The following is a 12,168-nucleotide window of genomic DNA, read 5'->3' on the forward strand; positions in this document are numbered from 1 at the left end:
TTTGCGCGAAGAAGCCGCTTCTTCGGCTCCGGGAGCCGGAGAGAGCGGCAGCATCGGAAAGGTGAAGGAGGAAGCTGTACAACACTGGGATTGTGTGCGCAGCTTGCCAACTGATAGAAAACAGTACATTACCACTTTCCTGACTTTTCCAATCACATGAATATTCGATAAGAAGCTGTTTTGGACAGCTTTTCTTTTCTTTATGCCAAACACGTGGCCGACCTCCGTGCAACGTCCAGAACACGATGGGAGATGTTTTCTGTGCTCGCGCAGGTTTTCCTTGCCAGACAGAGTGGAAAAGCTTTCTGCTAGCATGTAGACCACAAAAGACGCTAAAGGCGAAGGTACGATGCTCTCCGGAGCTAAGCGCCGCTCCCGGGCTTCTTTCGGCAGAATCGGCGCTAAGAGAGCACTGTGAGCGGTACAATCGTCTTTGCGCGAAGAAGCCGCTTCTTCGGCTCCGGGAGCCGGAGAGAGCGGCAGCATCGGAAAGGTGAAGAAGGAAGCCGTACAACACTGGGATTGTGTGCGCAGCTTGCGAACTGATAGAAAACAGTACATTACCACTTTCCTGACTTTTCCAATCACATGAATATTCGATAAGAAGCTGTTTTGGACAGCTTTTCTTTTCTTTATGCCAAACACTTGGCAGACCTCCGTGCAACGTGCAGAACACGATGGGAGATGTTTTCTGTGCTCGCGCAGGTTTTCCTTGCCAGACAGAGTGGAAAAGCCTTCTGCTAGGATGTAGACCACAAAAGACGCTAAAGACGCAGTTACGATGCTCTCCGGAGCTAAGCGCCGCTCCCGGGCTTCTTTCGGCAGAAGCCGCGCTAAGAGAGCACTGTGAGCGGTACAATCGTCTTTGCGCGAAGAAGCCGCTTCTTCGGCTCCGGGAGCCGGAGAGAGCGGCAGCATCGGAAAGGTGAAGAAGGAAGCTGTACAACACTGGGATTGTGTGCGCAGCTTGCCAACTGATAGAAAACAGTACATTACCACTTTCCTGACTTTTCCAGTCACATGAATATTCAATAAGAAGCTGTTTTGAACCACTTTTCTTTTCTTCTTGTCAAACACTTGGCAGACCTCCGTGAAACGTCCAGAACACGATGGGAGATGTTTTCTGTGCTCGCGCAGGTTTTCCTTGCCAGACAGAGTGGAAAAGCCTTCTGCTAGGATGTAGACCACAAAAGACGCTAAAGACGCAGTTACGATGCTCTCCGGGGCTAAGCGCCGCTCCCGGGCTTCTTTCGGCAGAAGCCGCGCTAAGAGAGCACTGTGAGCGGTACAATCGTCTTTGCGCGAAGAAGCCGCTTCTTCGGCTCCGGGAGCCGGAGAGAGCGGCAGCATCGGAAAGGTGAAGAAGGAAGCTGTACAACACTGGGATTGTGTGCGCAGCTTGCCAACTGATAGAAAACAGTACATTACCACTTTCCTGACTTTTCCAATCACATGAATATTCGAAAAGAAGCTGTTTTGGACAGCTTTTCTTTTCTTCTTGTCAAACACTTGGCAGACCTCCGTGCAACGTCCAGAACACGATGGGAGATGTTATCTGTGCTCGCGCAGGTTTTCCTTGCCAGACAGAATGGAAAAGCTTTCTGCTAGCATGTAGACCACAAAAGACGCTAAAGGCGAAGGTACGATGCTCTCCGGAGCTAAGCGCCGCTCCCGGGCTTCTTTCGGCTGAAGCCGCGCTAAGAGAGCACTGTGAGCGGTACAATCGTCTTTGCGCGAAGAAGCCGCTTCTTCGGCTCCGGGAGCCGGAGAGAGCGGCAGCATCGGAAAGGTGAACAAGGAAGCCGTACAACACTGGGATTGTGTGCGCAGCTTGCCAACTGATAGAAAACAGTACATTACCACTTTCCTGACTTTTCCAATCACATGAATATTCGATAAGAAGCTGTTTTGGACAGCTTTTCATTTCTTTATGCCAAACACTTGGCCGACCTCCGTGCAACGTCCAGAACACGATGGGAGATGTTTTCTGTGCTCGCGCAGGTTTTCCTTGCCAGACAGAGTGGAAAAGCTTTCTGCTAGGATGTAGACCACAAAAGACGCTAAAGACGCAGGTTCGATGCTCTCCGGAGCTAAGCGCCGCTCCCGGGCTTCTTTCGGCAGAAGCGGCGCTAAGAGAGCACTGTGAGCGGTACAATCGTCTTTGCGCGAAGAAGCCGCTTCTTCGGCTCCGGGAGCCGGAGAGAGCGGCAGCATCGGAAAGGTGAAGAAGGAAGCTGTACAACACTGGGATTGTGTGCGCAGCTTGCGAACTGATAGAAAACAGTACATTACCACTTTCCTGACTTTTCCAATCACATGAATATTCGATAAGAAGCTGTTTTGGACAGCTTTTCATTTCTTTATGCCCAACACTTGGCCGACCTCCGTGCAACTTCCAGAACACGTTGGGAGGTGTTTTCTGTGCTCGCGCAAGTTTTCCTTGCCAGACAGAGTGGAAAAGCCTTCTGCTAGGATGTAGACCACAAAAGACGCTAAAGGCGAAGGTACGATGCTCTCCGGAGCTAAGCGCCGCTCCCAGGCTTCTTTCGGCAGAAGCGGCGCTAAGAGAGCACTGTGAGCGGTACAATCGTCTTTGCGCGAAGAAGCCGCTTCTTCGGCTCCGGGAGCCGGAGAGAGCGGCAGCATCGGAAAGGTGAAGAAGGAAGATGTACAACACTGGGATTGTGTGCGCAGCTTGCCAACTGATAGAAAACAGTACATTACAACTTTCCTGACTTTTCCAATCACATGAATATTCGATAAGAAGCTGTTTTGGACAGATTTTCTTTTCTTTATGCCAAACACTTGGCCGACCTCCGTGCAACGTCCAAAACACGATGGGAGATGTTTTCTGTGCTCGCGCAGGTTTTCCTTGCCAGACAGAGTGGAAAAGCCTTCTGCTAGGATGTAGACCACAAAAGACGCTAAAGACGCAGTTACGATGCTCTCCGGAGCTAAGCGCCGCTCCCGGGCTTCTTTCGGCAGAAGCCGCGCTAAGAGAGCACTGTGAGCGGTACAATCGTCTTTGCGCGAAGAAGCCGCTTCTTCGGCTCCGGAAGCCGGAGAGAGCGGCAGCATCGGAAAGGTGAAGGAGGAAGCTGTACAACACTGGGATTGTGTGCGCAGCTTGCCAACTGATAGAAAACAGTACATTACCACTTTCCTGACTTTTCCAATCACATGAATATTCGATAAGAAGCTGTTTTGTACAGCTTTTCTTTTCTTTATGCCAAACACGTGGCCAAACTCCATGCAACGTCCAGAACACGATGGGAGATGTTTTCTGTGCTCGCGCAGGTTTTCCTTGCCAGACAGAGTGGAAAAGCTTTCTGCTAGCATGTAGACCACAAAAGACGCTAAAGGCGAAGGTACGATGCTCTCCGGAGCTAAGCGCCGCTCCCGGGCTTCTTTCGGCTGAAGCCGCGCTAAGAGAGCACTGTGAGCGGTACAATCGTCTTTGCGCGAAGAAGCCGCTTCTTCGGCTCCGGGAGCCGGAGAGAGCGGCAGCATCGGAAAGGTGAACAAGGAAGCCGTACAACACTGGGATTGTGTGCGCAGCTTGCCAACTGATAGAAAACAGTACATTACCACTTTCCTGACTTTTCCAATCACATGAATATTCGATAAGAAGCTGTTTTGGTCAGCTTTTCATTTCTTTATGCCAAACACATGGCCGACCTCCGTGAAACGTCCAGAACACGATGGGAGATGTTTTCTGTGCTCGCGCAGGTTTTCCTTGCCAGACAGAGTGGAAAAGCTTTCTGCTAGGATGTAGACCACAAAAGACGCTAAAGACGCAGGTTCGATGCTCTCCGGAGCTAAGCGCCGCTCCCGGGCTTCTTTCGGCAGAAGCGGCGCTAAGAGAGCACTGTGAGCGGTACAATCGTCTTTGCGCGAAGAAGCCGCTTCTTCGGCTCCGGGAGCCGGAGAGAGCGGCAGCATCGGAAAGGTGAAGAAGGAAGCTGTACAACACTGGGATTGTGTGCGCAGCTTGCCAACTGATAGAAAACAGTACATTACCACTTTCCTGACTTTTCCAATCACATGAATATTCGATAAGAAGCTGTTTTGGACAGCTTTTCTTTTCTTTATGCCAAACACTTGGCAGACCTCCGTGCAACGTCCAGAACACGATGGGAGATGTTTTCTGTGCTCGCGCAGGTTTTCCTTGCCAGACAGAGTGGAAAAGCCTTCTGCTAGGATGTAGACCACAAAAGACGCTAAAGACGCAGGTACGATGCTCTCCATGGCTAAGCGCCGCTCTTGGGCTTCTTTCGGCAGAAGCCACGCTAAGAGAGCACTGTGAGCGGTACAATCGTCTTTGCGCGAAGAAGCCGCTTCTTCGGCTCCGGGAGCCGGAGAGAGCGGCAGCATCGGAAAGGTGAAGAAGGAAGCTGTACAACACTGGGATTGTGTGCGCAGCTTGCCAACTGATAGAAAACAGTACATTACCACTTTCCTGACTTTTCCAATCACATGAATATTCGATAAGAAGCTGTTTTGGACAGCTTTTCATTTCTTTATGCCCAACACTTGGCCGACCTCCGTGCAACTTCCAGAACACGTTGGGAGGTGTTTTCTGTGCTCGCGCAAGTTTTCCTTGCCAGACAGAGTGGAAAAGCCTTCTGCTAGGATGTAGACCACAAAAGACGCTAAAGACGCAGGTACGATGCTCTCCATGGCTAAGCGCCGCTCTTGGGCTTCTTTCGGCAGAAGCCGCGCTAAGAGAGCACTGTGAGCGGTACAATCGTCTTTGCGCGAAGAAGCCGCTTCTTCGGCTCCGGGAGCCGGAGAGAGCGGCAGCATCGGAAAGGTGAAGAAGGAAGCTGTACAACACTGGGATTGTGTGCGCAGCTTGCCAACTGATAGAAAACAGTACATTACCACTTTCCTGACTTTTCCAATCACATGAATATTCGATAAGAAGCTGTTTTGGACAGCTTTTCATTTCTTTATGCCCAACACTTGGCCGACCTCCGTGCAACTTCCAGAACACGTTGGGAGGTGTTTTCTGTGCTCGCGCAAGTTTTCCTTGCCAGACAGAGTGGAAAAGCCTTCTGCTAAGATGTAGACCACAAAAGACGCTAAAGGCGAAGGTACGATGCTCTCCGGAGCTAAGCGCCGCTCCCGGGCTTGTTTCGGCAGAAGCGGCGCTAAGAGAGCACTGTGAGCGGTACAATCGTCTTTGCGCGAAGAAGCCGCTTCTTCGGCTCCGCGAGCCGGAGAGAGCGGCAGCATCGGAAAGGTGAAGAAGGAAGCTGTACAACACTGGGATTGTGTGCGCAGCTTGCCAACTGATAGAAAACAGTACATTACAACTTTCCTGACTTTTCCAATAACATGAATATTCGATAAGAAGCTGTTTTGGACAGATTTTCTTTTCTTTATGCCAAAAACATGGCCGACCTCCGTGCAACGTCCAGAACACGATGGGAGATGTTTTCTGTGCTCGCGCAGGTTTTCCTTGCCAGACAGAGTGGAAAAGTCTTCTGCTAGGATGTAGACCACAAAAGACGCTAAAGACGCTGTTACGATGCTCTCCGGAGCTAAGAGCCGCTCCCGGGCTTCTTTCGGCAGAAGCCGCGCTAAGAGAGCACTGTGAGCGGTACAATCGTCTTTGCGCGAAGAAGCCGCTTCTTTGGCTCCGGAAGCCGGAGAGAGCGGCAGCATCGGAAAGGTGAAGGAGGAAGCTGTACAACACTGGGATTGTGTGCGCAGCTTGCCAACTGATAGAAAACAGTACATTACCACTTTCCTGACTTTTCCAATCACATGAATATTCGATAAGAAGCTGTTTTGGACAGCTTTCCTTTTCTTCTTGTCAAACACTTGGCAGACCTCCGTGCAACTTCCAGAACACGATGGGAGATGTTTTCTGTGCTCGCGCAGGTTTTCCTTGCCAGACAGAGTGGAAAAGCCTTCTGCTAGGATGTAGACCACAAAAGACGCTAAAGACGAAGGTACGATGCTCTCCGGAGCTAAGCGCCGCTCCCGGGCTTCTTTCGGCAGAAGCCGCGCTAAGAGAGCACTGTGAGCGGTACAATCGTCTTTGCGCGAAGAAGCCGCTTCTTCGGCTCCGGGAGCCGGAGAGAGCGGCAGCATCGGAAAGGTGAAGAAGGAAGCTGTACAACACTGGGATTGTGTGCGCAGCTTGCCAACTGATAGAAAACAGTACATTACCACTTTCCTGACTTTTCCAGTCACATGAATATTCGATAGGAAGCTGTTTTGAACCACTTTTCTTTTCTTCTTGTCAAACACTTGGCAGACCTCCGTGAAAAGTCCAGAACGCGATGGAAGATGTTTTCTGTGCTCGCGCAGGTTTTCCTTGCCAGACAGAGTGGAAAAGCTTTCTGCTAGGATGTAGACCACAAAAGACGCTAAAGACGCAGGTTCGATGCTCTCCGGAGCTAAGCGCCGCTCCCGGGCTTCTTTCGGCAGAAGCGGCGCTAAGAGAGCACTGTGAGCGGTACAATCGTCTTTGCGCGAAGAAGCCGCTTCTTCGGCTCCGGGAGCCGGAGAGAGCGGCATGATCGGAAAGGTGAAGAAGGAAGCTGTACAACACTGGGATTGTGTGCGCAGCTTGCCAACTGATAGAAAACAGTACATTACCACTTTCCTGACTTTTCCAATCACATGAATATTCGATAAGAAGCTCTTTTGGACAGATTTTCTTTTCTTTATGCCAAACACTTGGCAGACCTCCGTGCAACGTGCAGAACACGATGGGAGATGTTTTCTGTGCTCGCGCAGGTTTTCCTTGCCAGACAGAGTGGAAAAGCCTTCTGCTAGGATGTAGACCACAAAAGACGCTAAAGACGCAGGTACGACGCTCTCCGGGGCTAAGCGCCGCTCCCGGGCTTCTTTCGGCAGAAGCCGCACTAAGAGAGGACTGTGAGCGGTACAATCGTCTTTGCGCGAAGAAGCCGCTTCTTCGGCTCCGGGAGCCGGAGAGAGCGGCAGCATCGGAAAGGTGAAGAAGGAAGCTGTACAACACTGGGATTGTGTGCGCAGCTTGCGAACTGATAGAAAACAGTACATTACCACTTTCCTGACTTTTCCAATCACATGAATATTCGATAAGAAGCTGTTTTGGACAGCTTTTCTTTTCTTTATGCCAAACACTTGGCAGACCTCCGTGCAACGTCCAGAACACGATGGGAGATGTTTTCTGTGCTCGCGCAAGTTTTCCTTGCCAGACAGAGTGGAAAAGCCTTCTGCTAGGATGTAGACCACAAAAGACGCTAAAGGCGAAGGTACGATGCTCTCCGGAGCTAAGCGCCGCTCCCGGGCTTCTTTCGGCAGAAGCCGCGCTAAGAGAGCACTGTGAGCGGTACAATCGTCTTTGCGCGAAGAAGCCGCTTCTTCGTTTCCGGGAGCCGGAGAGAGCGGCATGATCGGAAAGGTGAAGAAGGAAGCTGTACAACACTGGGATTGTGTGCGCAGCTTGCCAACTGATAGAAAACAGTACATTACCACTTTCCTGACTTTTCCAGTCACATGAATATTCGATAAGAAGCTGTTTTGAACCACTTTTCTTTTCTTCTTGTCAAACACTTGGCAGACCTCCGTGAAAAGTCCAGAACACGATGGGAGATGTTTTCTGTGCTCCCGCAGGTTTTCCTTGCCAGACAGAGTGGAAAAGCTTTCTGCTAGGATGTAGACCACAAAAGACGCTAAAGACGCAGGTTCGATGCTCTCCGGAGCTAAGCGCCGCTCCCGGGCTTCTTTCGGCAGAAGCGGCGCTAAGAGAGCACTGTGAGCGGTACAATCGTCTTTGCGCGAAGAAGCCGCTTCTTCGGCTCCGGGAGCCGGAGAGAGCGGCATGATCGGAAAGGTGAAGAAGGAAGCTGTACAACACTGGGATTGTGTGCGCAGCTTGCCAACTGATAGAAAACAGTACATTACCACTTTCCTGACTTTTCCAATCACATGAATATTCGATAATAAGCTCTTTTGGACAGATTTTCTTTTCTTTATGGCAAACACTTGGCAGACCTCCGTGCAACGTCCAGAACACGATGGGAGATGTTTTCTGTGCTCGCGCAGGTTTTCCTTGCCAGACAGAGTGGAAAAGCCTTCTGCTAGGATGTAGACCACAAAAGACGCTAAAGACGCAGGTTCGATGCTCTCCAGAGCTAAGCGCCGCTCCCGGGCTTCTTTCGGCAGAAGCCGCGCTAAGAGAGGACTGTGAGCGGTACAATCGTCTTTGCGCGAAGAAGCCGCTTCTTCGGCTCCGGGAGCCGGAGAGAGCGGCAGCATCGGAAAGGTGAAGAAGGAAGCTGTACAACACTGGGATTGTGTGCGCAGCTTGCCAACTGATAGAAAACAGTACATTACCACTTTCCTGACTTTTCCAATCACATGAATATTCGATAAGAAGCTGTTTTGGACAGATTTTCTTTTCTTTATGCCAAACACTTGGCAGACCTCCGTGCAACGTCCAGAACACGATGGGAGATGTTTTCTGTGCTCGCGCAGGTTTTCCTTGCCAGACAGAGTGGAAAAGCCTTCTGCTAGGATGTAGACCACAAAAGACGCTAAAGGCGAAGGTTCGATGCTCTCCATGGCTAAGCGCCGCTCTTGGGCTTCTTTCGGCAGAAGCCACGCTAAGAGAGCACTGTGAGCGGTACAATCGTCTTTGCGCGAAGAAGCCGCTTCTTCGGCTCCGGGAGCCGGAGAGAGCGGCAGCATCGGAAAGGTGAAGAAGGAAGCTGTACAACACTGGGATTGTGTGCGCAGCTTGCCAACTGATAGAAAACAGTACATTACCACTTTCCTGACTTTTCCAATCACATGAATATTCGATAAGAAGCTGTTTTGGACAGCTTTTCATTTCTTTATGCCCAACACTTGGCCGACCTCCGTGCAACTTCCAGAACACGTTGGGAGGTGTTTTCTGTGCTCGCGCAAGTTTTCCTTGCCAGACAGAGTGGAAAAGCCTTCTGCTAGGATGTAGACCACAAAAGACGCTAAAGGCGAAGGTACGATGCTCTCCGGAGCTAAGCGCCGCTCCCGGGCTTCTTTCGGCAGAAGCCGCGCTAAGAGAGCACTGTGAGCGGTACAATCGTCTTTGCGCGAAGAAGCCGCTTCTTCGGCTCCGCGAGCCGGAGAGAGCGGCAGCATCGGAAAGGTGAAGAAGGAAGCTGTACAACACTGGGATTGTGTGCGCAGCTTGCCAACTGATAGAAAACAGTACATTACAACTTTCCTGACTTTTCCAATCACATGAATATTCGATAAGAAGCTGTTTTGTACAGCTTTTCTTTTCTTTATGCCAAACACGTGGCCAAACTCCATGCAACGTCCAGAACACGATGGGAGATGTTTTCTGTGCTCGCGCAGGTTTTCCTTGCCAGACAGAGTGGAAAAGCTTTCTGCTAGCATGTAGACCACAAAAGATGCTAAAGGCGAAGGTACGATGCTCTCCGGAGCTAAGCGCCGCTCCCGGGCTTCTTTCGGCTGAAGCCGCGCTAAGAGAGCACTGTGAGCGGTACAATCGTCTTTGCGCGAAGAAGCCGCTTCTTCGGCTCCGGGAGCCGGAGAGAGCGGCAGCATCGGAAAGGTGAAGAAGGAAGCCGTACAACACTGGGATTGTGTGCGCAGCTTGCGAACTGATAGAAAACAGTACATTACCACTTTCCTGACTTTTCCAATCACATGAATATTCGATAAGAAGCTGTTTTGGTCAGCTTTTCATTTCTTTATGCCAAACACATGGCCGACCTCCGTGAAACGTCCAGAACACGATGGGAGATGTTTTCTGTGCTCGCGCAGGTTTTCCTTGCCAGACAGAGTGGAAAAGCTTTCTGCTAGGATGTAGACCACAAAAGACGCTAAAGACGCAGGTTCGATGCTCTCCGGAGCTAAGCGCCGCTCCCGGGCTTCTTTCGGCAGAAGCGGCGCTAAGAGAGCACTGTGAGCGGTACAATCGTCTTTGCGCGAAGAAGCCGCTTCTTCGGCTCCGGGAGCCGGAGAGAGCGGCAGCATCGGAAAGGTGAAGAAGGAAGCTGTACAACACTGGGATTGTGTGCGCAGCTTGCCAACTGATAGAAAACAGTACATTACCACTTTCCTGACTTTTCCAATCACATGAATATTCGATAAGAAGCTGTTTTGGACAGATTTTCTTTTCTTTATGCCAAACACTTGGCAGACCTCCGTGCAACGTCCAGAACACGATGGGAGATGTTTTCTGTGCTCGCGCAGGTTTTCCTTGCCAGACAGAGTGGAAAAGCCTTCTGCTAGGATGTAGACCACAAAAGACGCTAAAGACGCAGGTACGATGCTCTCCATGGCTAAGCGCCGCTCTTGGGCTTCTTTCGGCAGAAGCCGCGCTAAGAGAGCACTGTGAGCGGTACAATCGTCTTTGCGCGAAGAAGCCGCTTCTTCGGCTCCGGGAGCCGGAGAGAGCGGCAGCATCGGAAAGGTGAAGAAGGAAGCTGTACAACACTGGGATTGTGTGCGCAGCTTGCCAACTGATAGAAAACAGTACATTACCACTTTCCTGACTTTTCCAATCACATGAATATTCGATAAGAAGCTGTTTTGGACAGCTTTTCATTTCTTTATGCCCAACACTTGGCCGACCTCCGTGCAACTTCCAGAACACGTTGGGAGGTGTTTTCTGTGCTCGCGCAAGTTTTCCTTGCCAGACAGAGTGGAAAAGCCTTCTGCTAGGATGTAGACCACAAAAGACGCTAAAGGCGAAGGTACGATGCTCTCCGGAGCTAAGCGCCGCTCCCGGGCTTGTTTCGGCAGAAGCGGCGCTAAGAGAGCACTGTGAGCGGTACAATCGTCTTTGCGCGAAGAAGCCGCTTCTTCGGCTCCGCGAGCCGGAGAGAGCGGCAGCATCGGAAAGGTGAAGAAGGAAGCTGTACAACACTGGGATTGTGTGCGCAGCTTGCCAACTGATAGAAAACAGTACATTACAACTTTCCTGACTTTTCCAATAACATGAATATTCGATAAGAAGCTGTTTTGGACAGATTTTCTTTTCTTTATGCCAAAAACATGGCCGACCTCCGTGCAACGTCCAGAACACGATGGGAGATGTTTTCTGTGCTCGCGCAGGTTTTCCTTGCCAGACAGAGTGGAAAAGCCTTCTGCTAGGATGTAGACCACAAAAGACGCTAAAGACGCTGTTACGATGCTCTCCGGAGCTAAGAGCCGCTCCCGGGCTTCTTTCGGCAGAAGCCGCGCTAAGAGAGCACTGTGAGCGGTACAATCGTCTTTGCGCGAAGAAGCCGCTTCTTCGGCTCCGGAAGCCGGAGAGAGCGGCAGCATCGGAAAGGTGAAGGAGGAAGCTGTACAACACTGGGATTGTGTGCGCAGCTTGCCAACTGATAGAAAACAGTACATTACCACTTTCCTGACTTTTCCAATCACATGAATATTCGATAAGAAGCTGTTTTGGACAGCTTTCCTTTTCTTCTTGTCAAACACTTGGCAGACCTCCGTGCAACTTCCAGAACACGATGGGAGATGTTTTCTGTGCTCGCGCAGGTTTTCCTTGCCAGACAGAGTGGAAAAGCCTTCTGCTAGGATGTAGACCACAAAAGACGCTAAAGACGAAGGTACGATGCTCTCCGGAGCTAAGCGCCGCTCCCGGGCTTCTTTCGGCAGAAGCCGCGCTAAGAGAGCACTGTGAGCGGTACAATCGTCTTTGCGCGAAGAAGCCGCTTCTTCGGCTCCGGGAGCCGGAGAGAGCGGCAGCATCGGAAAGGTGAAGAAGGAAGCTGTACAACACTGGGATTGTGTGCGCAGCTTGCCAACTGATAGAAAACAGTACATTACCACTTTCCTGACTTTTCCAGTCACATGAATATTCGATAGGAAGCTGTTTTGAACCACTTTTCTTTTCTTCTTGTCAAACACTTGGCAGACCTCCGTGAAAAGTCCAGAACGCGATGGGAGATGTTTTCTGTGCTCGCGCAGGTTTTCCTTGCCAGACAGAGTGGAAAAGCTTTCTGCTAGGATGTAGACCACAAAAGACGCTAAAGACGCAGGTTCGATGCTCTCCGGAGCTAAGCGCCGCTCCCGGGCTTCTTTCGGCAGAAGCGGCGCTAAGAGAGCACTGTGAGCGGTACAATCGTCTTTGCGCGAAGAAGCCGCTTCTTCGGCTCCGGGAGCCGGAGAGAGCGGCATGATCGGAAAGGTGAAGAAGGA

This window comes from Ammospiza caudacuta, chromosome 7, assembly GCF_027887145.1.
Source record: "Ammospiza caudacuta isolate bAmmCau1 chromosome 7, bAmmCau1.pri, whole genome shotgun sequence".
Taxonomy (NCBI): domain Eukaryota; kingdom Metazoa; phylum Chordata; class Aves; order Passeriformes; family Passerellidae; genus Ammospiza; species Ammospiza caudacuta.